We start from the raw sequence: 26,852 nt of genomic DNA, 5'->3' as shown, positions 1-26,852 counted from the left end.
ACGTGATTGGCTCTGGGCCAGAAGCTCTTGGAGGAAGTCAGCAATTTCCTGCCAAAGCCTCTAGTTAACGGCTGCCAGCATGGCATCCGCGTTGGCTTGACGAAGATGCAGGGACACGTTGGAATACAGCTTTTCCAGTACGCCTCCAAGATCTTCTCCTCCTTGCATAGCAGTGCCGCAGATGAGGAGGCAGAGGACTGAGACTTGGAGTATAGTGATGCCGCAGCAATCACTGACGAGTGTGGCTGAGGATGGGCTGACAGCAAGAGTGTATCCACCTCCATTTGCTTGTACGTGGCATCCAGGCATCGATTAACCGGCTGGACCGAGTGGGGCTTGTGCCAGCCCTTTTTGGCCAAGGCGCTCACGTCCTTCTGCATCAGGATCCCCGTACTTGTTGCGGGACGTAGCGTGACGATTTCGGCAAGGACCCCTCTGCTGGTAGCTCGACCTCGGGTTGAGGAAGGCTCAAGTACTCTGCCAGCCCTGCAAGACATTCGTGATGGCCTTGGCTGACGACACTGCATCGGGGTCCTCTACCTCATCTGTGTCCACCTGCGGGTCCGGTTGGTCCGGCACGGGTGGCGGAGTGTGGGGACAGGAGCCGGAGGCTGCAGCAGAGGCTGGAACGGAACCGCCTGCACCATCGGTTGGGGGGCCAGAGCGGGCGGCGGAGGCTGCACAGGGGCCATGGTCGCCTGTACCGGGGCCGGCGGCGCCGCCGCAGCCATTGGCAGGAGCACCTTCCGATGGCGGCCCTGAGGATGATCCCCATCCGAGGACATCTCATGAGCCAGAGGAACCTTTCAAAAAACCTGTCCTTGCAGGCCGGAGGGTTGGTAGGCAATATTGATGGGGTAGCTGGCTGCAGCTGGAGCCATTGCATGCCCTGCCCATACGGATGCAGCGGAAACCTTCCATGCACAAGCGGAAGATAGGCTGGAGGCCACATACCTGGTTGGAACCAGTCCCACCATGACACTCGTTCCTCCACCTGCTCCCTTCCTTGGTGCGGTATTGGGCGCGTGTTATTCATGTCTGGCATGGCAGCCATCTTGTCGATCTGCCTTCCACATGCCTGCGTCGTGTTGCTTGGCTCACTGGGCTCTTGGACTCTTGAGTGTGGATCATGAGGCCTACCCTGTTCCTCAGGCCGAGGCCTGGTAGGCGTTTCGCCCTCAGCAGATCGCCCGGTAGAACTGCGTATAGGCGCCCCCCTCGGACATGTTGCCGGTATTAGGGCGTGACCCCTCGGGTGAAGACCCGGTAAAAGAACCTTCCGGTCCATCAGCACTGTCACCGGGAGGATCCACTGACCCCTCGGCCTGCCGGCCAGAGGAAGTTAAAACTGACTTACCTCTCTCGAGCTTCCCCTTACGCTCCTTCAAGGCTTTCGCCGTCATGGATAGGCATTCCTCACACTCCGAACACTGTTGTTCGATTCCCAGACACCCGTCCCAGAGGATCCGTCAACGACATTTTCTTCCCACAGTCTCGGCATTTTTTGAAACCGGACCGAGGAGTCGTCGGGTCGGAAGAGGAAGCCATCGAGTATGAGTCGGTTTTCTCGAGGAAATATGAATATTTATCGATTGACAAACTGAGCAACGGTATTCCGAGGCACACGAAGCGCGGAAAAACGGAACTGAGCAACGGACGCTGCGCGTGGCCATTTATAGGCAAGATGACATCGGCGTCGATACGGTGGCCGTCGAGGAGCACCTACTCGACGGACGTCGACGCACAGCGCCCTCTACTAGGAAACAATTTTTCCGAGGCCAGCAAGCTGGAGATACAAATATCATAGATAAGGAATACGTAGGAGGACACAATCCCTTCGAAGAAGCCATTTTTGGATCTTTGCAATTATTGCAGGCTTATGTAACGCTCATGAAATCTTAAGTATTATGAAGGAAGCTAAAATCAGACCAGTCATTGGTCAGGACAGAAGAGGAAAGACGCATTCTGTGCTTTAAAACTGGCTATAATGCTCAGGGTTCCAGATTATACGAACATGTTTGATCTGTTTTTGGATTCAAATGGTCATGTCATGACAGCAGTTTTGACTCAGATAACTACCCTGGGCTATAAGCCGTTGGTGTTTTATAGTGGTGGTTTGGATCAAGTATTGCAAGGGTCATTCCCATGTGAGCAATCGCAGGCAAAAGCAGCAGCATTTGCTTTGGAAAAAATCATCTCCAGTGATGTTGGGGCAGCCGGTTACGCTCTTTGTGGACCATGCATTACGTGCGATTTTTGAAAAGGCGAAGTCTACACTTACTGTGCAGAGGGCATCTGGAAATGAGGTGATTTGGTCAGTGCCAGATTGTGATTATATTGAGATGTCACATGGTAAATCCATCTCTGTTCTTAGCTCAGCCAGTAGAGAGTGTAGAAAAAAAGTTCATGATTGTGGTACATCCATGCCTCGTCTTGAACAGCAGTCACATGTGTGTGATGATCCTTTTCCTGAAGGTAGAGAGTTTTTCAGTAATGGGGCATCTTATAGTGATCAAGACACATGGGTCAGATATACAGGAGATGTCACAATTACAATTGAAGAAAAGCATTTGCGGTGCTTTACGGTATAACAGTTTTCGCTACCATCGCATTTGTCTGCACAGGCAGCATAATTAACGGCTATCATTTTGGCTCTTGTTCATGCATGTGGACAGCAGGATACCATTTATTTAGACTCTGCTTATGTAGTATCAACAGTACATTCAGGAATTCAGAGATGGGAAAGGAGAGGCTTCAAAAAGATAGATGGCTCTCCAGGTATACATGTGAAGTTGCTTCATTTACTTATTGAGACACTTGAATTACCTGCTGAGGCGGCAGTGGTCAAGTGTATAATTCATACTCTAGGTAAGGACCACATTCCTATTAGTAATGCTTTAGCAGAACAGGCAGCCAAAAACGCAGCAACTATGAATTCAGTTATACCATCACCTTTGGAGAAAGCTTTACTGCGGAGTACCAATTCCGATATTAATGTCCCACATACGCAGTTATCTTTAGCAGTCTTAATAGACAAGGCTAGGCCACATAGCATGAAAAAGGATCTCTGATTTTGGCCGGGTTGTGGTCAGGAGTTGCACAATGGCATATGGAGACCAAGTTACAGGTAAATTAGTCAGGCCACAAAGTCTACCTTGTATTGCATTAACACACCGTTACATATTCCAACTCAAGAATCCAAAGAAAGGATGATGTTCACCATACAACTTCATTGGTTTGTTCCAAACCTATCAGAACTGATTTTAGTGTATCTCAGGGAGTGCCACATGCAAGCGTTACTCCACTGGGCCTACTTGCAATACAGTTAGAGCTACAGATTGTTTTTATTTCATATGATAGGCTGAAGTGAAGTGCTGTTTATTTTACTTTCGTTTTCACTCGCTTTTAAAAACCCTTTTGCAACGCTCACCTGATTCCCACGGAGGCGCTGATCTTGGCAGGAAGGTGTCTGTGACTCGAAAGGTGATGTGCAGAACCAGATGGGCTTCTGGGGTCGAACCTCTTTGCACTGTGTGTCGAACTCGTAGGGTGAGGTTTCTGCAGGTGAAAGAATATGGGGGGTTAATGGTCTGGGTTGTTCAATGTCCCTATTCCTCTCTCTCCCTCTCCGTAGAACCCCCAGGTCAACGTGCTCACCTTAGATAGGTGAATGCTGGGCTCTCCATCTGCGTCGGGCGCTGTTGCCAGTTCCTTCACTGGTGAAACATAGGCCTCTTGGACTCAGAAGACCGTTACCGTAGGTTTACTGCACGAGCGGTGAGTTTCCAGACACCTTTTTAGTCTTTATAGTCTTTAGGTGCAAGGCACGTTAACATTGAACAGGACTTCGTATAATGCTTTTCTCCCTTTTGTCTTGCAGGACTCTTGAGGAAGATGGAGTGAAGCGCCTGGAAATGTGTGAGTAAATGCAAGCGCTCTAACTGTCTTTTCCCTTGCAGCGTAGTTCGTGCCGAAGAGACGCCGGAGTATTGCAGGCGTTCTATTGCGAAGAGCGCGATGGGCGTAAGTAAATACCTGTCTAATGTCTCTTCTTTTGTCTTTCAGAAGTTGGTTTGCAGCGCCGGAGTCCGCGGAATGTCCGTAAGTAGATACAATGCTTTTATCTCCGCAGGCGGCGATGCAGTGTGAAGAAATCCAGAATTCACGGAGTGCCGGTGAGTAGTGACAATGTTTTTATCTTCGCAGGCGGAGGTGCAGCGTGCCGAAAATGACCGCAGCCGATGGATCAGGTGAGTAGCACTGCGAGTTAAGGCTGCCTTGCTAACCTGCTGTTTCTTGTCTCTGCAGGTGCTGCTCTCGACTGGATGCGGAATGGGGAGTATGCTTCTTGCAGATTCAGGATGCAGGAATGGTGAGTATGCTTCTTGCAGATTCAGGATGCAGGAATGGTGAGTATGATTCTTGCAGATTCAGGATCGTAAGAAGAAAGGCTGGAACAGACTCGGTGAGCGTTCTGCTGCAGATGCAGAATAACGCGAAGCACGTTTCGTCTATCGGGTGTGGTTTAAATAGCCTTGGAGTGATGAGGGGTCTTCCTCCACGGCCCCGCCTAGGTAAGAAAAGAGTTCCAGTTCCAGAAGTTTTCCAGTGCTGAATCCAGGGAGTGGAGCTTGCCCCACCCAGGTAAGTAAGTAGTTCCTGTTCACAGAGGACTTCTAATAGGCTGGTAAGTAAGCAGCATGGTCTGCTGCAGGTAAGTCCACCCAAGCATCTGCACACATATTATGAGCCCGGTGTGATGCCGGAAATGCATCTGAGGGACAGGGCCTCTGAATCCTTGTCCTTTTTCTGTTTTTACCGTGTGTTCTGTCATGTTTTCTGCCCAGGAGTCCATGAGGGACTCCTGGCAGTGCAGCTCTCTTTTGGTTTGGTGAACAGACCCATGGGATACCCTTATGGCACCCATGGGTAGGGGTACAACCCTGTGCCCCTAGTGTATGTTTTTGGGCACCTGTGGGTGGCCCACAGAGCAGGGTATGGGCTGGTGGCAGCTCCATGCTGAATTTGACAGGTGCTCTGGGTGTCCTCCATTTTGGGATACCCAGGCCCTGCCATTGGAATCAGTTGATTCCTGATAGGAAACAAGATGGCCCCTGTGGCCTCTTGCTTTCTATTGCCTGTTATCTTGTTTTTCCCAAAGTCCTGGGAAGCCCTGACTCTGTCCCTTCCCCCTGACTGGCTGTTGGGTGGAAGTTCCATATATGGTGTTGTTGTGAAGGCCCAGCTAGACTGACTGGAGCCTTCCCAGTGACTGTATGTTGTGGGTACCTCCTGTGGGTGGGACCTGGGTGAATGGAGTGTGTGACCAATATACACTCCTTGTTGTGGTTGTCTGGTTTCTGGCATGAGAGACAAAGACTGAGACAGCCCTGCCCGAAACTGGCCTGAATGCAGTGTGTAGTGTTGAATGGCTGGGTACTTGTCCCAATCCACATTCCTTGTTGTGAGTGTCTGAAAGGGAGGAGTGTGGCCTGAATGCACTGTGTGCCTGATTGGCTGACTGACTGCATGAATGCCCTTCTGTGTGATTGGCTGCTGTGTGTGTGCCAGCAGTGTGGATGAGAGACAGAATAGTATATCTGGGGACCTCTCACCACTGGAAATTGTTCAGAAGCATTCAGAAGCTGAGTCTCCACTCAAGAGTAACTGGATTTGCTGATCCTCGACGTCCAGCTGGAAGAAGAAGACTTGCTGTGGCATTTGCTTCGACGGAACTGAAGGTTGTCGAAATCGTCGAGGACTGACCCGAGAGAGGACCTGGTAAGGCGCCCTCTTCCCGTGCTCCGAGGGACCATCGAGCACCGCTGAATCTTCGCCGAAGCTCCCTGGACGCCAGACCATCGAAAGGCTGCCGACCGGAGAAGGGGACTGCCGAGGAGACCGAAGTAAAGCACCCGGACATCGACGCTGTCGAAGTCCATTGCCGTCGACCAGGGTTCGCAGGTCTGTGCAACCGCTGGAGGCCCGTCGAAGTTGTGTTGCCCAGCCGGGGGAACCACTTGACGCCGAGCCGCCGACGACCGGAGCCGTCCGCTCCTTGCCTAAGAACATTTGACTCGAAGGACTCCCTCGTCCGCACCGTCGACCGCTTTTGCCCTGCCGGAGAAAGTCGAGGACGACCAACGCGCAGAGGAGAATCCGCCGGTGGGTTTCCCGCCACCTCACGATCCCAAAGACTCGAGCGACTCGACGCCCTTGCTGGGCTCCCGTCTCTACAATCTTTGCGGTCCAGAACTATTGTCATCGAGGTGCCCCGCACACCTCCGCCTTGCAGGACGCCGACGCCCCGACGCCGACGAGCACCGCTCGGACGAAGCTGCCGCCTCTTCGACATCGTTCTACCTCGTTTGTCGACGGACGTTCGACGCCCCGTGCCTCCCGCTTGAAAGGGAAGGCATTCAAGAAGGGCCGTCGATTCCCCGTCGCCGAACCCCGAGGTCTTCGACGTTTCTCGACGCCTCTCGACGATCCGTGACTCCTGCTTTAAAGGGGGTCATTCAAGAAGGATCTGTCGACGCCTCTTCGAAGAACTCGACTCCACCAGGTACATTGGGGGGGTAAAAACATTGTAGGAGAGAATAAGACTGTTGAACAATATATGGACTGGGCTTGTGTTATATCTCTTTATTTTACAGGTTGCCCAGGTGGGGGGATCTCCACACAGAACTGTGTCCAGTGGTAGGGGCCAGTATTCTGCCTATTGTTTCAACCCTCTGTTATCTCTCCTCTCTCTATTTGCTGGTTTCCTGCTTATTGATCTGCGTGCCATTGCTACAGTATTGTGAATGCACTGTTATGAGGTCTAATATTAGTGGTACCACTTTAGAATTGTAGATATTTATCATTATTGGTTTTCCTGAGCACAAAGTGCGTTGTTGTGATAAGTGTACATAACCCTTGAATATTAATTATATAAAGACTGTGTTTTCAGTAATACAGTGTGTGGACATTCCTTTGTGGGGGCTTGGGGATACACTGTACTTAAGAACCAGCCTGCATCACCTCCTGAGAAGCTAGGCCTTGATTGCTCGTCCATAGCTACCGTATTAGAGAATCTTGGCTGGGGTCCTCTGTGCCTCTCCTCTACCATATAGAGAGCGGAAGTACAGACCCCCCCACCGGTCTTTACACCCGGCGCTTCCAGTGCCGGGACCGATAATTCTGATGAGCCTGGTGCCACCGGCGCCAGGACAAGGTCCAAAAGGTTCCCGTGGGGACCGGCTGGTGCCTAGGATTAGGGTTAGGGGCCTGCTTCCAAGGATGTTGGGCTGGTCCTGGCTCCTTGGAAGCAGTGATCATGACACCTTTTTACCTGTATAGTTAAGAATTGTAGGAATTGTAGGAACTGCTCAAACTACTTGTGCTTTGAAAACTAATGTAATTGCGAAATAAGTCAGGATTTTATTTCTTCTTCTGCCTCGCGTGCTTTTCGCCGTGAAAGCACCTTTTTAGTATCTTTGCTTTGCTTGTTTGCAGTGAGGAAACTGTTAAGAACTACAACTCCCGTCTCCACTGTAGTTCTGACGTGCATTTAATCTCACGTCAGGTGCGTAAGCGCCGGCGCATAGGGGCCGGTTTGCTCCGGTTCGCTACAGGTGAGTGCATAACATAGCAACATCCCCTTTTTCTTTTCTTTTTATCCTATTGCGCACCTATAGTCATTTGTACTTCGACCAGGTACCAGTCATGCCTATAAAAGAATACACACAAATAGAACTCGTATCTATGATTCAAAGAAATCCTAGATTACGGATTCAGGCGGAAGCCAACTGCCCTTTCAAAAAAGAAAGCTCCCTGCACACCATACCTTATAGAGTAAGTTATCATGCTCTTTCTTGCCCAACATATGAGCACCATACCACTGCTTCAGCTGACTGTGCTAACACAGTCACATTACAAGAGGAACCTACTTTAACTAGTGTAAACAAACAACACTCCTCACTTCAAATTAATGACAACACTCTCAAGTGCGCTCTTTTGAACACACGCTCCATGGTGTTACACGCAACTGAGATCGCTGATCATATCATGGCTAATAATTATGACCTTTTTGTCCTAACCGAGACATGGCTTCATGATACAGCCTTGCATGCTATAGCTGACCATAAATCCGGACGTGGAGGTGGGGTTGCAATTATCTTTAAATCTTCTTTAGATTTCTACATATCGTCTTCTCCTCAACTTGAATTATGCAAAGCTATTCAACTCAAACTTAACACAGATACAACTCACTCTTTAAGTCTAATAATTATTTACAGACCCCCAAGAGAAACTCCCCTCTGAGGAACAATTGCTAGCTCTCATAGGAAGTATATGTAAAACTAATACTGCGGCTGTTATCTTAGGAGATTTCAACCTATGGGCAAATAATCTTCAAGATACAGAAGTTCAATCCCTTCTTCAGACACTCTCCTCTATAGGGTTTGTACAGTCAGTGGATAAGCCAACCCACAAAGCTGGAAACACCCTTGATTGGATTCTCACTAGGAATATTATACCTACTATAACTAATCTAGATCCGTGCCAGCGGTCCGACCACCTTTTGGTACATTTTGCATTAGCATTAAAATGTAATCCTATCCCGGAAAAAACTAGTAGTATAAGTGAATCACGTAATATAAAAAATATTACAGCTGATACATTTAAATCTACCATACAGCCCATGCTACCACCCCTAGGAGGTAACCTATCTTTGGAAAACTTTACTACTGCCTTTAGAAACGCAACTAACAAGGCATTTGATATTCCTGCCCCCCTCCGAAAGGAGAAAAGGAAGAAGAAGCAAGGCTTCAAACTTCAATTCACCCCTAATTTAATCACTGCTAGGAAAAACAAACGGAAATGTGAACGCCAGTGGTGCAACCACCCATCCCCCCTCGCCCTACTGACCTATCAAGTCGCAGCTAGAGAATACAAAAGTCTCGTGCTTGAGGCTAAACAACTGTCTCTTAATAACAGAATTGAAAAAGCCGCAATAAAATCGAAAGAACTTTTTACAGTTCTTAACTAACTCAAAAATCCCAATACTGATCATAGGATCACTATAAACAATGAATGGTGTCAAAACATACTTTATAGTTTTAATCAGAAAACTGAACTCCATCAAAGACGCATTAGGGATAAAATTGAGTCTCAGTGTTTAACTGAATAATCATTACCATCTCTGCCAGAATCTCCGCATCACGGTAGAACACCTTTTTCCTTTATTAGCATGACAGAATCAGAGGTCCTAGCGATTATTGAGGGCCTAAAACCTACATCATGCAAAGGAGACATCTTTCCCACTTCACTTTTTAAGGAATTCGCCAGCTCTCTTACCCCATCGGTAACAGAACCTGTCAATCGCTCCTTTCAGGAAGCTGCTGTTCCTGTTGGCATAAAGTAGGCATGGATCACCCCTCTACTTATGAAGGACAATCTCGATCCTTTGCTACCTGAGAACTATCGTCCCATCACAAATGTTCCCTTTATACTTAAAATACTGGACAAAATAGCCTATATCCAGCTGGAGAAATTTGTCGAAAATAATAACATTCTCGCCAGGGAACAGTCCGGTTTCAGAGCCAACCATGGAACTGAGACGGCGTCATTAGATCTTAAGGCCAATATAACAGAGATACTTGAGGAGGGTAATTCTGCTCTACTGCTCCTGCTGGATCTCTCCTCTGCGTTCGACTTGGTTGACCATGAATTACTTGCTGATAGACACCAAAAAACCGGCCTATGCTCTCCTGAAGCGGTACGGTGACTAAAATCTTTCCTGGGTCCTAGGAATGCATGTGTAGCGAAGGGATCTTTTAAATCTCAAAAAATTCCTGTGACCTGTGGTGTCCCCCAGGGATACTGCTTATCCCCACTACTTTTTAATATTTACATCAAATGCCTACGTGATTTGCTGAAATCAATGGGCATACAATTTGCTAACTACGCCGACGACACGCAGATAGTGATTAAACTATCTGGTGTCTACAGGGATGATTTGGCTACTGTAAATGAAATTTATGATACCATTCAAAAATGGATGGCTCTTAACTCTCTCGCACTCAACGATAAAAAAACAGAGTTGCTGGTTATCAGTACACCTTTTAGGCATAAAAACATGGACACAGACTATACAGCCTTCGTAATTGGCGGTAACAACATTCATGTATCAGATTCTGTAAAAACGTTGGGAGTATATTTTGATACTTATCTTACATTTCAGAAGCACGTATCCTACCTCAAGTCATCTTGCAGTTTTTTCACACATCTCTTATGGCAAATAAGACCATATCTGTCCGAAGTTAATAGAGCATCCATTGCAGCAGCCATAGTTAACACCAAGCTGGACTACTGCAACAGCCTCCTGATAGGCACCTCAAAAAGAAACATTAGGGGTCTCCAAACTATACAGAACAGAGCTGTATGAGCTGTATGTGGCCTAAGTCGCCAAACTCACATCTCAGAACATCGAAGAAAGTTACACTGGCTCTCTATTGAGCAGCGGCTTAAATTCAAAGGACTAGTCATAGTTTTTAAATGTCTTTCAGGCAAAGCCCCGGAATATCTAAAAACTAGGCTACAGACAGCGATTCCAAAGCGTACACTACGCTCAAACAGTCTCTTGCTATTGGCACAACCACATACCCTTCTGAAGAAAGTGGGTGAAGCAAGCTTTGGGGCCTTGGGCCGTAAGAACTGGAACATAATCCCTCTCCACCTCAAACAGTCCACCACACTGCAACAATTCAGACAACTTCTTAAGACCTTTCTTTTTGATGCCTAATCGCCATCGTATGCCCCGAGATCTCTGGCTATCTCTCAGGACGTGTTAGTCGCCATCGCGGCTATTTCTCTTCCCCTTCTTTTTCAATTTATGTTATTTGTTTGTTATGTTATGTAAGCGCCCCGAGACCTTTGGGTGAGTGATTGCGCTATATAAGAAACTCCTTAGTTAGTATCCCAAAGCCAATTGGTCCTTTCCAGCATTTGCATATTGATTTTGTTGATATGGTGGAGCAGAGTCAACGATACAGGTACTTCCTTGAAGTGGTTTGTCCTTTCTCCAGATCAATTGAGGCATGTCCATTCATTCAACCAGATGCCAAAAGCATGGCTAGATTTATGGTAAGAGAGGTGTTCCCCAGATTTGATATCTGTTCTCAAAAGAAATTTGACAACTGGTCACATTTTGTGAATGAAATTTTAAACATGTCTGTGAAATGCTTTCTATCAAGCACAGGTTTTTTTTCGGTTGATCATCCACAAGCAAATAGAGCGGTTGAGAGGATGGATTGTTGAAAAGTAAAATAAGTAAGCTGTGTGCAATGTTAAGGAGAGATTGGATGTTCTGTTTGCCACTCGCACTCTTAATTGAGAAACAAAAAAGGATCCGACCACCATCTCACCCACCAGGAACTGGTAACTGGGAGGCCAACTGGTCACTCCTTTGACAAAGCAGTGTCAAATGTATGAGGCAGATCCAAAAGTCAAAGCACAGGGGAGGGGATGAGTGGATAATTAAAAGGGAGTTAGCCACTGCAGTGAAGTTTCTTTCCTAACAGATACTTCCCTTCGTCTCTGAGCAAAGTCGCAACCAACAAAGAATTCTGCAAGTGATTCCAGGAGACCATATATCTGTCAAGAAACTTCTCACGCTGCAGTTGTGTTACCGGGGTAATGGAACATTAGCCATAGGAACAAATCTGGGATGGGTAACTATCCTATGTGAGAACAGCAGATGTCCACAATTAGGTGGAACAATCCTGTCCCCTGCACACCCTGTTATTATTGTAAAAACAAACTGTTACTAGTATACTTTTTACATATTTAGTGTAAAATTTGAAAAAGAACAACCTTTACAGAAAAAAATTAATCAGCGTAATCTCTTTATATCAAAAAATGTTTATGTATAAATGTGTATGCATTTTCCAATTCCAAACAATAGATTCAAACTATTACAATCTCATCATAGTCTGGCTTTTCAATTAGTGCAACATCATTCAATTTGCTCTGATTATACAGATAGACATTAGCATAATGTGCATCATCACTAGCTCGTGCATATACAACACAACAGTTTGTTATTGTTACGCTCATCTGGTCTCTGCAGGGGCGTTGGGGCACGGTTGGAGCCCTCCCTCGACTTGGCTCCCCTGGATCGCCTCTCTCTCCCTGTTGCTGCAAAGCCTGCTGTTCTGGATGCTGGTATTGGCCCTGAGAGAAGATGAGAGGCAATAAGTATGGCGTGGTGGTGTCGTGACTTCCCTCAACCCTCTCGTGCCAAAATGAAGTTCGCAAGCGTTTTCCCATGCAAGCTCACCTGTTGTGTTGTAATGTTGAGCTATCCGTACTGCTTCTTATAGCAAAGGCGCGTATAGTGGACCTAGTTGCTTCACTGGCCCTTGGAAGTGTTGACCCAGACCGGCTGCGACCAATCCACTTAGAAGGTAAATCTTTTGGTTATGATTATAGTTTGTTTATTATAATGTATTTTGTCTTGATCATTAAGAGTAATTCTTGCAATGTCTTATCTCTTCCCAATAGCTGTGAAAATGCAGATCGGAGTCGTGGAGCGAATCCGGGGATTCCCGAGGATGATGGAGCTCCTAAATTAGCTGGTAAGTTGGCCTTTATGATGGCACTCTAGTCTCAAGTACGGCACGGCCAAGCGTTCATTATCTATATGATTTCTAACTTGTTGTGTTCTTTCTCCCTTGCAGGAGGAGGCCGGCGGCATAGAGCGAAGTCTGGATGTTCGACGCAGCTCCGCGGTTGCAGGAAGAAGGTACCGCGAAGGAGAAGAAAAGAAACAGAGCTCTGAGTAGCTGGACGCCCGGATCAGGTGAGAAGAAGGCTCCGACTCCGATAGTGATGGGATGCAGGTAAGAGGCGCGCACAGCGATGGAGCGGCTTGAAGCAGATAGAGTACGCCTTCAGCGGTGGAGTAGCTGGGTTCAGGTAAGAGGCGCCTTCAGTGGTGTAGTAACTGGATTCTGGTAAAAGGAGTCTTAAGCGATAGAGTTGCTGAATCCGGTAAAATGTCTTCAGAGATGGAGCAGCTGAAATCAAGTGGATGCACAGGTAAGGACAGCGGTAAGCGTTACGGTGCAGAAAGCAGACTAACACGAAGCGAAGGCACATGGATGGATTGGCCTTATATAGGCTGGCCTTATATAGGCTGGCCCTGGCCCCTCCCCATAGCCCCGCATAGTGGCTCCACCTTGCCCCTCCCAGGGACTCTTGCACGTGCCTTCCAGTGATGTTCTATGGCCACGCCCGGCCCTGCAGCACGTGCCTTAGGCACAGAGTATGCAAAGCACACTTTCATGTGCCTGGCGCCAGAGGCACCAGGACTGGATCCATTTGGACCCTGGGTGTGAGGAAGGACTGGACTCTTGTCCAATGGCCATGACAGCACTCCCCCGCAAGGCCCCTCTCATGGGCGTTCCTCTCCCCAGTACAGGTTTGGTGGGGTTGTTATGGTGAAACCGCCTGATTAGTCGAGGTGCATGGACAAATTCCACAGGTTCCTAGGTGCAATCTTGGAGGTCCATAACCCTCCATATCGATTAAGTAGTACAGTTTTGATCGTACAATTTTAGAATCTAGGATGTCTTTAACCTCGTACTCAAGTTCTACTCCAATAATTTCAGGTTCCGGTGGTTTTTTGATCCTAGTCTCAGGCTTCACAGGCTTCAAGAGGGGAAACATGAAACACTGGATGAATTTGCATATTGGCGGGTAGATCTAGTTTTACTGCGGCTGGGTTAATGATCGCCTTTATGGGATAAGGTCCAAGATATCTGGGACGGAAGACCCAAGGTCCTTTTAATGGTATATTTCTGGCAGCCAACCATACTTTATCCCCAATTTGTTAATGTGGAGCTTCCCTTCTATGCCTGTCAGCAAACTTCTTTTGTTGTTCCTTGGCTTTAGTTAAATACTTGATTGCTTCCTGAAGGGTTTGAGTAATAGTCTTATGTAGAGAGGTGAGTGCTGGCATTTCTAGCTCGTCAAGCGGGTCAAAGGAGGACGTCAGAGGATGCTGACCATTCATGATATCGAATGAGGTTTGTCCAGTGCTAGTGTGGATAAAGTTATTGTATGCAAATTCAGTTAACCAAAGAACGTCCTTCCAGGATCCTACTGTCTGCTGCAGCATGCACCGCAGGTATTGCTCTAACGTCTGATTAGTCCTCTCAGTTTGACCATTGGTTTAGGGGTGGCGACTGGTGGAGAGGCGAACCTCAATCTGCGCTATCTTGCAACAACTCCTCCATAAGGCTAAGACGAATTGCGTTCCTCAATCAGAAATCAGTACTGAAGGGAAACCATGCAGTCTGATTACTTGTTCGAGGAATACCGTAGCCAAAGTCCCAGTAGTAGGAAGTCCTTTTAGTGAAATAAAGTGCCATCTTGGAGAACAAATCTACCACCACTAAAATTGTGTTAAAGCCGTTGCAGGGAGGTAAATCGGTAATGAAGTCCATGGATAACGTATGCTAAGGGAACGGTGGTATACTTAGTGGACGCAATAATCCTGCGGGGCTGGACTTTTGGGATTTCTGTTGTGCGCAAACTCCACAGGTTGCAATAAAGTGGGCCACGTCCGTTCTCCAGGTTGGCCACCAATAATTCTTCCTGATTTTGGCTCGCGTCTTAGTAATCCCGGGATGTCCCTCCACTAATGATTTGTGGTAATTGGCTATAATCTTGTTTTGAGTTTCTTTATCTCCGATGTATAGTTTCCCCTGGAAATAGGGTAAATTGTCCGTGATGGAGTACTGGTCTCCTTTGTTTAACCATTCTTGTTGGGCGGTTTGGTCCATTTGAGACTGGAGGTCGACCTTCAAATCTTCCCAGCAGGCGGTTACTGTGATCTGATTCTGAATTTGCTCCTCTGGAAAGATGGGTACTGGGGTTTTGATCGTATTAATGCGTCTGTCTTCTCCCATTCGTGACAGAGTGCCTGTTTTTCCGTTACGCACTCCTGGTTGGTATGTGATCACAAAATCATACTCCGCGAAGAAGAGAGCCTAGCGGAGCTGACGAGAGGATTGGACCTTGGCTGTTTTCAAATATTGCAAATTACGGTGATCCGTGATAACAGTGACAATATGTCTAGCCCCCAGGAGGTAGTGTCTACAGGTTTTAAAGGCTCCTTTGATCGCCAATAATTCGTTGTCGGTTATGGCTTCGGTCTTTTCTGGTGCTGTAAACTTACGGGACCAAAATGCTATGGGATGCAACTGCCCGGTGTCTGGGTCCCCTTTGTGATAACACCGCCCCCATGGCCACACTGGAGGCGTCGGTCTCATCCACGTAGGGTAGATTGGGTCAAGGGTGTCGAAGAATAGGTGAAGTGAAAGCCGATTTCAATTCCTGGAATGCTTTTTCAGCGTCAGGAGTCCAAGAAAACTTTTTATTCTTCCTGATTAAAGAAGTGATAGGATGAACGATTTGAGAAAATCCTGGGATGAATCGCCGGTAGAAATTGGCAAACCAGAGTACGCTCTGCACTCCCTTGGTTGATGTCGGGGATGGCCATTGAAGAATAGCTTCCACTTTACAAGTTTCCATGTGCACCCCCCTTGTGGGGTAAGCATAAAGCCCAAGAACTCGACTTCCGTGACATGGAAAAAGCATTTTTGCAGTTTGGCAAATAGTCGATGCTTACAGAGTTTTTCCAGAACGGCCCTTACATGGCCCACGTGATCTTCCTTAGATGCTGAATAGATGACGATGTTATCGATGTAAACAAGGATACAGACGTCCAGCAGTTCGTGGAGTACATCGTTCATAAAGAACTGGAATGCTGCTGGTGCGTTGCATAACCCAAAGGGCATGACCTGGTATTCGAAAAGCCTGTATTTGGTTCGGAATGCTGTCTTCCATTCATCGCCTTTTTTCACTTACCAAATGGTAAGCTCCCCATAGGTCTAACTTTGTATAGATTTGAGCATTTTTACTTGGTCAAGTAGTTCGGGAATGAGTGGCAGAGGATATCTATTCTTCACTGTAATCTGGTTTAACGCCCCATAATCTATACAAGTTCTGAGGTCCCCTTCCTTCTTTGGCAGGAAGAAGAGAGCTGAGGAGACTGGAGACTTGGACGGGCGGATGAGCCCATTAGCTATGTACTGATCTAGATATGTTCTTAGGTGCTGATTTTCTTGCTCAGTCAGAGCGTAGATTCTGCTGCAGGGAATTTGCGCTCTAGGAACCAGATCGATTTGGCAGTCGTAAATTCTGTGTAGAGGTAGGGTGTTAGCTTGTTCCTTTTGGAACACGTCCAAAAAATCCTGATACTCGGAAGGTAATGAACCTGAAATTCATAGGATGAGTTTCCCCTTGAGTTGTAGATTCCTCACGTCATTATGGGTAGCAGCTCCTTGCACATTCTTGAGGGAAGGTCAGCTTCCTTGTGCGCAGTCAATCCTTGGGTTATGGGTTTCAAGCCACGGCATTCCTCGGATCATTTGGAACTGAGGGGCCCCTATACGATCAAATGAAATGCTTTCCCGATGACCATCCTGACATGTCAGCATTACCTTATCGGTGTGTTGAGTAACTGGCCCTGAAGACAGCCGAGAGCCATCCACGGCAGTAACGTTTTTCGAGTGTGGTTTTTGCTGAAGTGGGAGGCCTATCCGTGCGGCCAAATCCTGATCGATATGATTTCCCACCACACCACTATCAATGTAGGCTTCTAGAGCATGTACTCTTAACGGTTGTTGGTGGTGGGTTATCAATACCGGGATGACCAGGTGTGAGGTCTGTATAACTTTCTTAATTCCACTCGACAAGTGGACCCCTACACTTGCCGGGCGTCTGAGTTTTCCGACTCCTGTTCCTTTTCTTCGTTGCCATTGGCCATGGCACCTACCATCTTCTTAGGGGGTTTAATAGGGCAATCTTGCAAGAAGTGTCCAGCCTTTCCGCAATATAAACAAAGTTGTTGTTGCCTCCTTTTTTCTCTCTCAGCCTTGGAAATGGGAGCTCGTAATACCCCAATTTGCATAGGTTCAGTGGTTTCATGAGCCCTGGTCTGATTGTTCCATGGTCGTATGTAAACTGATCTCCCTTCTGCCCTCGTGAGGTCCATTTTTCGGTCTTGTAATCGGTGGTGCAATTGCACAGTGAGGTTAATATATTTCGCACAACATTCATGTGGATTGACAACTTGAGCTAGTACGTCTTTTAATTCACCACGTAGCTCCCGGTAAAAAACTGTGGTCCGTTTTTCCTCAGGCCAATTACTCTGTGCTATGAGGCGATTGAAGACAGCAATATTTGTCAATAAGTCGGGGATTCCTTGTCTAAGAGTAATTTGTTGTCTAATGCTTGTCCTTGGGTGTGCCTGGCAAACAATTTTTCCGATTCCCATTGGAATTCCACAAAGTTCAGAAGTATTGGATCGTCTTGTGTCACTAATGGTATGGACCAGTCAGCTGCACAGCCTCCCAAGTAGGAAAGTACAAAGGCCACCCTTGCGCTGTCATTAGGGAAGACTCCTGGTCGGCACAAAAAGTGGAGAAGGCACTTGTTCATGAACACAGCATATTTGTTCGGGTCGCCTAAGAAGCGTTCTCGTGGGGCCAGTGGTACTGCCCCTGGAAGTAACACCTGCACTGGTGGTGATGGCTGTAGCAAGGGGGTTGGTGTAATTCCGGGTAACGGAACTTGTCCTGCATGTGCCTCGAGCATTTGCCTTGCCAAGTCATCCGTCCGTTCTCGTGCTACAATAAGGACTCTCTCCTCAAGAAATTGTCTTGAGGCATGCACTTCAGCCCGCAGCTTCCCCAGTAATTGGGCTAACTGGTTGGTGTCAGAGGTTTCCATGACGCCCAGGCAGAGATTCGGAGAGGCTTCGTGTTCTGTTATGCTCACCTGGTCTCTGGGGGACGTTGGGGCACGGTTGGAGCCCTCCCCCGACTTGGCTCCCCTGGATCGCCTCTCTTCCCCTGTTGCTGCAAAGCCTGCTGTTCTGTATGCTGGTATTGCCCCTGAGAGAAGATGAGAGGCAATGAGAATGGTGTGGTGGTGTCGTGACTTCCCTCGACCCTCTCGTACCAAAATGAAGTGCGCAAGAGTTTTCCCATGCAAGCTCACCTGTTGTGTTGTAATGTTGAGCCATCTGTCCTGCTTCTTATAGCAGGGGCACGTAGAGTAGACCTAGTTGCTTCACTGGTCCTTGGAAGTGTTGATCCAGACCAGCTGCAACCAATCCACTTAGAAGGTAAGTCTTTTGGTTATGATTATAGTTTGTTTATTATAATGTCTTTTGTCTTGATCATTTAGAGTAATTCTTGCAATGTCTTATCTCTTCCCAATAGGTGTGAAAATGCAGATCGGAGTCGATGAGCGAATCCGGGGATTTCCCCCGAGGATGATGGAGCTCCTAAATTAGCTGCTAAATTGGCCTTTATGATGGAACTCTAGTCTCAAGTACGGGGCGGCCAAGCGTTCATTATCTATATGATTTCTAACCTGTTGTATTCTTTCTCCCTTGCAGGAGGAGGCCGGCGGCATAGAACGAAGTCTGGATGTTCGACGCAGCTCCGCGGTTGCAGGATGAAGGTACCGCGAAGGAGAAGAAAAGAAGCGGAGCTCCGAGTAGCTGGACGCCCGGATCATGTGAGAAGATAGTGATGGGATGCAGGTATGAGGCGCGCACAGCGATGGAGCAGCTGGAAGCAGGTAGGGTGAGCCTTCAGTGGTGGAGTAGCTGGGTTCAGGTAAGAGGCGCCTTCAGCGATGGAGTAGCTGGAATCAGGTAAGATGCGCCTTCAGCGGTGTATTAACTGAATTCCGGTAAAAGGTGTCTTCAGCGATGGAGTTGCTGAATCGGGTAAGATGTCTTCAGAGATGGAACAGCTGGAATCAGTGGATGCACAGGTAAGGACAGCGGTAAGCGTTACGCTGCAGAAAGCAGACTAACGTGAAGCGAAGGCACGTGGATGGGTTAGCCTTATATAGGCTGGCCCTAGCCCCTCCCTTTACCCCCGCCTAGTGGCCCCACCTTGCCCCTCCAAGGGACTCTTGCACGTGCCTTCCAGTGATGTTCTATGGCCACGCAAGGCCCTGCAGCACGTGCCTTAGGCACAGAGTGTGCAAGGCACACTTTTCCTTGAGCCTGGCGCCGAAGTGCCAGGACTGGGTCCATTTGGACCCTGGGGGTGAGGAAGGACAGGACCCTTTTCCAATGGCCATGACAGTTATTTCTAGTCATATATGTTCAGGATATCCTTAAATGCTTTTCACTTTACGCATTTCGGGGGGAATAATATCCCCTTCTTCAGAAGTTGTCTATCAGCAATTTCCCTTCTCAGTACATCTACAATGTATAATAGATAGATATTTGTAGTTATCTTTGCATTGAATCATATTACTCCTTCATGCCTTAGTGACTAAATTCTTATAATCACCTGGATGTGTGATCCTTTATAGCTTCTTGTTGTGTTTCTTTATATATTAATGTTATACTCCCAAGTAGCCGTAATACCACACCGTTAGCAAGTCAGTCTTTATATTTTAGGACCAAGGGCCCCATATCTCTGTGATAATTACAGTATCAGGTAATTATTTTGACTATTTTTTATGGAAGAATTTATGAGGCGCATTAGGCATTTTAACTTGGGCTTTAGAACTTATTTTGACTTATTATAGTTTATTTTAAGACCGGCTACTTGGGAGCATACCATTAATGTATACAAAAACACAATACCAAGAAGATATAAATAACAGGTCGCACATCCAGGTGATTATAAGAATTTAGTCATTAAGGCATGACAGAGTAATATGATATAATGCAAAGATAACTAAAAATATCTATCTATTATACATTGTAGATGTACTGAGAAGGAAAATTGCTGATAAACAACTTCTGAAGAAGGGGATATTATTGCCCCGAAACGCTTTAAGTGAAAAGCATTTAAGGATATCCTGAACATATATGACTAGAAATAAACTGTTATGTTGTATATGCACGAGCTAGTGATGATCCACATTATGCGAATGTCTATCTGTGTAATCAGAGCAAATTGAATGATGTTGCACTAATTGAAAAACCAGACTATGTTGAGATTGTAATAGTTTGAATCTATTGTTTAGAATTGGAAAATACATACACATTTATTCATAAATATTTTTTGATATAAAGAGATTACTCTGATGAATTTATGTTATGTAAAGGTTGTTCTTTTTCAAATTTTACACTAAATATGTAAAAAGTATACTAGTAACAGTTTGTTTTTACAATAATAACAGGGTGTGCAGGGGACGGGATTGTACCACAAAATTGTGGAAATCTGCTGTTCATACATTGTTTGATACAACCCAGTGTCAGGGTTTTCTCCCCAGCACTCCACTAACTACCCCAAACCACAACATCTTTCTGAAATAAGGTGTGCTCTAGGTCAAACTAGTTATCAGCCATGTGTAACTATTCTAGACATTACAGATTTGCAATTGGGTACCACAGTTCTGATTAACGTCTTTTGGCTGTACGTAGGGTTGGCTTATGAACAGCTGCCTCGTTCCTGGTCAGGGCTAGGTTCTTTGGTAACACTGGATGCCCCGGTTGTCACTCTTCATAATTTCTTTGAGAGAAATGGCTCTGTAACATTGTTGCATTGACACAATAAAAGTAATTATTTCTCATCTGATTAAGAGATTCCTGATGTCCATTGCATTTTCAGCAAAACAGTATTTTTTTGCATCCATTTCAGCCCCAAGTGGCCAAATTGCAGCAAATGCAAAATGGCTGCAGAAGACACACTTTGCTATGATGAAGTTCATCAAAGCTACAGAAGATGGGTTTAATGCCATAAAAGAAGAACTCGGAGGCATTCGTCTTACAGTTCTTCAAAATCGATATGCCTTGGATTGTCTTACTGCATACTCAGGTGGTGTTTGTAAAATAATTGGAAGTACTTGCTGCACCTTTATTTGCCAAAATGGTGCAGAAAATGAAATGGCTCAATGACTCAAAGCTATCACATTGCTTCATAATCTACAGAAGCGTCTGTCAGCAGAAGAAGGAGACTGGTTTTCTGGTTGGTCATTGAACTTGCCCAGATGTGCTTTCTCACTTCTGAAGACACCATTTCCTTTCCTCATTGGTTTCTTGCTTTTTTATATGTTCCTCCTCTGTAATTTTAATGTTCCCAAAATGATGTTCTGAGACTACACCATCAACTCCTTTTCTACTTCCTCTTCTGTCTTCACTTACAAGTCCTTGTGCTCATACGGTGCATGGTCATTAGGGTGTGGTGATAGAAATCACCAAGCCGGGGGGAGGAATGGAAGAATACAAAATAAAGATGACTAGATTTGAAATTTTACGATGTAGGTGGCAGCCGAATTTGATTACTTGGGCCCCATTCATATTTAGCTTAGTGTCTGCTCTGTGGGCATTAATTTTATGTACAAGAATCAGGTGATGTAATGTTTGTGGATTGGGGGATAAGGACCCAAGTTCTGCGCCTCATCAACACAGCTGTATTTGTGTAAAGTAATTAATGAATGGAGGGTCCTTTTTGACTAGGCCAGGCAAACTGAGAAGTTGACCGACGATTGTTCCGTTAATCTTGAGCTATTTGTAAACCGCTGGGAACCAAGTTGTGCTTACATGTGCTTACGTGTAAAAGATCTGTTCACCACCCCCTTCTAATATGCATACAAGGTTCACTGAAACTTATGTTAAAGGAGTCTTTGTTTAGCCGTGTGTGGTTAAGCAAAGGCTCCATTATTCTCCAATTTCAATCTGTTACCAAAGTGCTACAACCCTCCATATGCACAAAAAAGCTCTTTGAGATTCATGTGGTATGATACAACTATCTTTCCTCAACAATTGACACTAGTTGTTTCAAGGAAATACCATTTTTCTATTGGTGCCCATAGAACATTCAGTTCTGTGGAATTAGCTAATTTCCCCTTTTCCCAACTCTCTCACTTGATATATATGGTCTTCTGCTCTTTTCACGCATTAAGCATTGTTTTTACCTACACACACACACACACACACACAGGGGAGGTGCCGCCGCCGACGGCACTGGTGTGAAACCCTGGAGGGGCAGCGGACAACGGGGGCGCATTGTCGGCCTTCCGCACGAGGCCACCTGCACTGCCGCGGCGCCGGCCCCTCTCGCAGGGCAGCACAGAGGAACCCCGCAACAGCAGGATATGGGCCGGCACATTGCCCTCCGGCGTTGAGCGGCGGCATAGCTTGGGGACACGAGACCCGGGCTCGGGCCGGCCGCTCAGCGTTGGAGGGGCTCAGTGCACCAGGGAGAACGAGGTCAGGGGAATAAGGCAAAACCCCCCCTCCTTACCTGAAAAGTCTGCCGATGCAGGACAGCCCACGAGAGGGGCTGACAATGAAGCATGAGAAGCACCATGTTGGGGGGGGCAGAGCCTTTGGGGAACACGCATGCCAGGCAGTGCTCAGGTGCAATGGCAGCAGGGTGGGAGCTGGAAACTTGGAGGGAGGCCTGGAACCAACCAACAGAAGGAAGGGAAGAGGAGGGGGAAGGCAGCTCTATTTCTAGAGGGAGGGCTCCTTGAAGTTACACCAATCAGAAGGGGGGGAGGGAAAGAGTTCCTGATTGGCCCTTTTACAAACCTAGGATCAGGTACAAAAGGGACTGGCCTAATGGCAGTGTTGTTGCTTTTTGCAGGGAGAAGGAGAGGAGTGTGGAAGCAACTGGTGGGCCTATCCGGGTCCGAGTGAATAGGAGACACATCACAAGGCAAGCAATTCCTGGCTTAATCCCACCGTGAAGGAACTGTGGGACTACCGGGACCCCAACCTTATTAGTTAACACTGAACATTTAACCCGTGTATAAATAAAGTTCTCTCAGCATCAACCTCGACTCCTGTCCCGATTGTCACAAGTGGCGTAGTCGGCAGGATTAAGAGAACGCCATGGAGAAGATCATTCGAACGCTGTCTGAGGTGCAATTACAACAGCTCTTCCAATTACAGGCCCAGCAGGCGGCTGCTGCCCGCCAGGCCTTCCAACAGGCAATACAAATGCAGGGTACCCTTCAGTCCACATCACAGGATAAACATCAAGAGACCATCAGGCACTTAACGGATGCGGTGACCAGCTCCTGACACCAACCTATGGTCCCCTCTGCCGTATTGCAGAAATTTAAGGAAGGCGAAGACCCTGCATTCTTTTTTACGACGTTTGAGAGAATAGCACGAAATGCTCAATGGCCTGCGGACCGCTGGGTGCAGTACGTCGCCCCCCTGCTATCAGGCATAATGCAAGGAGCCTGGCAAGCGGTAAACCCAAATGGAACCACCCCTATGCTGAAATTAAGAAGGCGGTATTAGATCGATTGGGTCTAGATGAGGAAGCCTACAGGATGAGGCTACGGGACACTAGACTTAAAGCTGGGGAAAACCCCCGTCAACTCTTCTACCGTGTTAAAGATCTCGTAGAAAAATTGCTACAAGTGCCGGGTACAGGCATACAGGATGTATTGGATAAGGTCACCCTGGAACAGTTCATCGAGGCCCAACCCCCTCCAATGCAAAGGTGGGTCCGGCAACATCACCGACCCACCTTATCAGAAGCTGTGGACATAGCATCTGCCTACCAAAAGGCCGGGGGGGGGGAAGCAAACCCTTTGGAACTGGCCAGTCCAACCGCAGCCCGATACCCCTTACTGAAGCGGTCATAGCCAAGGCAAGAGGGGTTTTGCCTAGATGGAGATCGATGGAGGAACGCCCTACTCGAACGGATGAGAAAAAGACCAGCCCCGAAGGCCGGTCCACCCCGTTGCCTACAGGATTCCGGCAACCCCAATGTTGTGACTGTGGAGAATGGGGCCATATAGCCTGGTTTTGCTCCAGAAGAAGAGGCACAGAGCCAATGGAAATCGGATTTATGAAGGCGGAACAGGAGCCACGGTGCCAGGGACCCTACAACATGGACATCCGAGCGGACGGGATCCCAACAAGAGCCTTACTCGACAGCGGAAGCCGGCAGACAGCCGTACTACCAACAGTAAGTGACTTGCCTTACCTCTCTAATGTTCGAATTCCAATACGATGCATACACGGGGACGTAAAGGCATACCCCATAAAAACCATAACTCTAGAGGTGGGCCCTAACATTTCAGAGATGAGAGCTGCCGTCCTCCCTTCCTTGCCCGCCCCGGTGGTAATTGGAACCGATCTACCCCACTTCAACCAGGCTCTAAATGCCATGGACCAGGGATGGTGGGACGAAGCACCCTTTTCCCGAGAATCGATATAACCAGGCACCCAGGGCCGTAAGAAAACCAGTACGGAAAGAAGGAAAAGCCGACTTGCTAAATGTGAGTCCATGTATGCCACCCAACGGATAGCATGGAACCCCGAGGATCATGAAGAATCCATCCGGGGAGAAACCCTAACAGACCCCACCTTAAAAATGGCTCGCGAAAGAGCTACCATAGATGAGGATCCAGAACTCACCAAGGGAGCAGGTGTTACCTCTAGACCGGGTCTACTCTATCGGGTCTACCAAACGGATGGAGGAATACGAAAGGAGCAGTTACTCCTACCCAAATCCCATCGTGTGATTATCCTCCAACTGGCACATAATCATCCATGTGAGGGCCACATGGCCTCCCTAAAAACACAGCAGAATATCCTAAAAAGATTCTACTGGCCAGGGATCTATGGAGAAGTGGCGAAATTCTGCAAGGAGTGCAAGACCTGCCAGCTGACGAGTGGGGAGAAGCCAGCCAAAGCTCCATTACAACGGATGCCGCTAATCACCATACCCTTCCAATGGATCGGTATGGATCTGGTAGGCCCCCTAGAACCAGCCAGGAGAGGGTACCGGTTCTTGTTGTTTATTGTGGATTATGCCACCAGGTACCCTGAGGCCTTTCCCCTAAAGGGGACATCCGCTAACCAGATATGCGATCAACTCATCCCTTTTCTTTCACGGGTAGGCCTGCCCACCAAAATCCTTACCGATCAGGGTACGAACTTCATGTCGTCTATCATGCGGCAAGTCTGGGAAAGGCCACAGCTCAGACAGCTGCGCACCTCAGTCTACCATCCCCAGACGGATGGTTTGGTGGAGAGGTATAATCAAACCATAAAGAAAATGATGAAAAGAGTGGTAGGACCGGAGGGGAAGGACTGGGATAGAGTCATACCTCTGATCCTAATGGTGCTGAGGGACACGCCCCAATCCTCAACTGGGTTCTCACCATTCGAAATGCTGTTCGAGAGAAAGCCTAGAACCATTATAGATCTGGTCAAGGAAGACTGGGAAAACAACAAGGAAACATCCCTAACCGAATACGCCGAGGATCTACGGGAACACCTATCCACCTTGAGAACAATGGCTGAGACACATCTAATTCTAGCACAAGACCACCAAGAGAGGGCGTATAACAAGGGGAGCCATCTAAGGAAGTTAGAGCCAGGGGAGAGGGTACTAGTCTTGTTACCCACCAGCACCAACAAGTTGTTAGCTCGATGGAGAAGTCCGTATGTGGTAAAGGAAGTAGTGGGGCCGGTGAACTATCGAATACACCAGCCCGATCGAATCCCTACGTATAAAATCTACCATATCAACCTCCTGAAGAAATGGACAGAATCTGCCCCGATTGATGTTCTGGTCACTCATAGGATTTGTGTGAATCCCACACCCAACCAGTTGGATGCAGTACAATGGGGCTAATTCCTGACAGAACACATGAAGAAGGAGATCCAGAAACGCTCAAACCCCACAGTGAAGCCTTCTCAACATTACCTGGCAGGACCAACCTCATACAGCATCAGATCGAAACCCAACCCGGACAAATTGTCCGGCTACGACCTTACAGGATCCCGGAGGCCCGAAAATTGGTTATAAAGAGGGAAATAGAAGAAATGATCAGACAACATCATCGAACCATCAACCAGTGCTTGGTGTTCCCCCATCGTACTCGTGCCCAAACCCGACGGGGCTGTCCGGTTTTGCATGGATTATAGACAGCTCAATACGATCTCACAGTACGAAGCCTATCCCATGGCTAGAATGGATGAACAACTAGAAAGGCTAGGTGCTGCCTGTTACCTTAGTGCCTTGGACCTCATCAAGGGCTACTGGCAGATCCCGCTCCAGAAAACAGACAAGGAAAAGGTGGCCTTCGCAACACCTCAGGGGCTTTTTCAGTATAGGGTTCTACCCTTTTGATTACATGGGGCTCCGGCCACCTTTCAGAGACTAATGGATGTTCTTCTGCAACCACACGATCAGTACGCCGCAGCGTATCTTGATGACATCGTAGTATACAGTGCGTCATGGAGTGAACACCTGGTTCATCTACAGGAAGTGGTCTGCGCCCTAACCCGGGCCAGGCTCCATATAAATAAAAGAAAAACGGTCCTAGGGGCCCGAGAAACCAAATACCTGGGTCATGTCGAGGGTGGAGGTGTGATCAAACCCCAGATATCAAAGATCGAAGCGATTCAGAGTATTCCGGTTCCAACCACCAGAAAGCAAATAAGGGCGTTTTTAGGGTTTATCGGGTACTATAGAGGTTTTATACCCAGCTTCTCAACCCTTGCCGTGCCTCTAACCGATGCTTTGAAGAATGGAGGGTCCCCAGACACATCAGACAATCCTGCGGCTCTCCTGGCGGTGGTGGGATTGAAACGCAGCATATCCACACATCCGGTGTTATTGTGCCCTGATTTCCAGAAACATTTCTACCTGCAAACGGACGCCTCAGGCCTGGGGTTGGGTGCTCGTTTGACACAGGAAATCGATGGTTTCCTGCGGCCTGTCTGTTTTGTGAGCCGGAAACTTCTTCTGCATGAAATTATGTATTCAACGATAGAAAAGGAG

The 26,852-nt window shown here is 47.4% G+C and overlaps 1 protein-coding gene across 2 annotated transcripts in view; it reads right to left on the bottom strand.

Moving 5' to 3' along the window:
* The window catches only part of SLC25A13 (solute carrier family 25 member 13), a 1,524,563-nt gene that overhangs the window by 419,166 nt on the left and 1,078,545 nt on the right, over positions 1-26,852 (bottom strand). The gene's annotated exons all lie outside the window — the stretch shown is intronic.

Source organism: Ambystoma mexicanum, chromosome 2q (genome assembly GCF_040938575.1).
Source record: "Ambystoma mexicanum isolate Mex_15411 chromosome 2q, UKY_AmexF1_1, whole genome shotgun sequence".
Classification (NCBI taxonomy): Eukaryota; Metazoa; Chordata; class Amphibia; order Caudata; family Ambystomatidae; genus Ambystoma; species Ambystoma mexicanum.
This window is presented reverse-complemented; position numbering and strand designations above follow the sequence as displayed.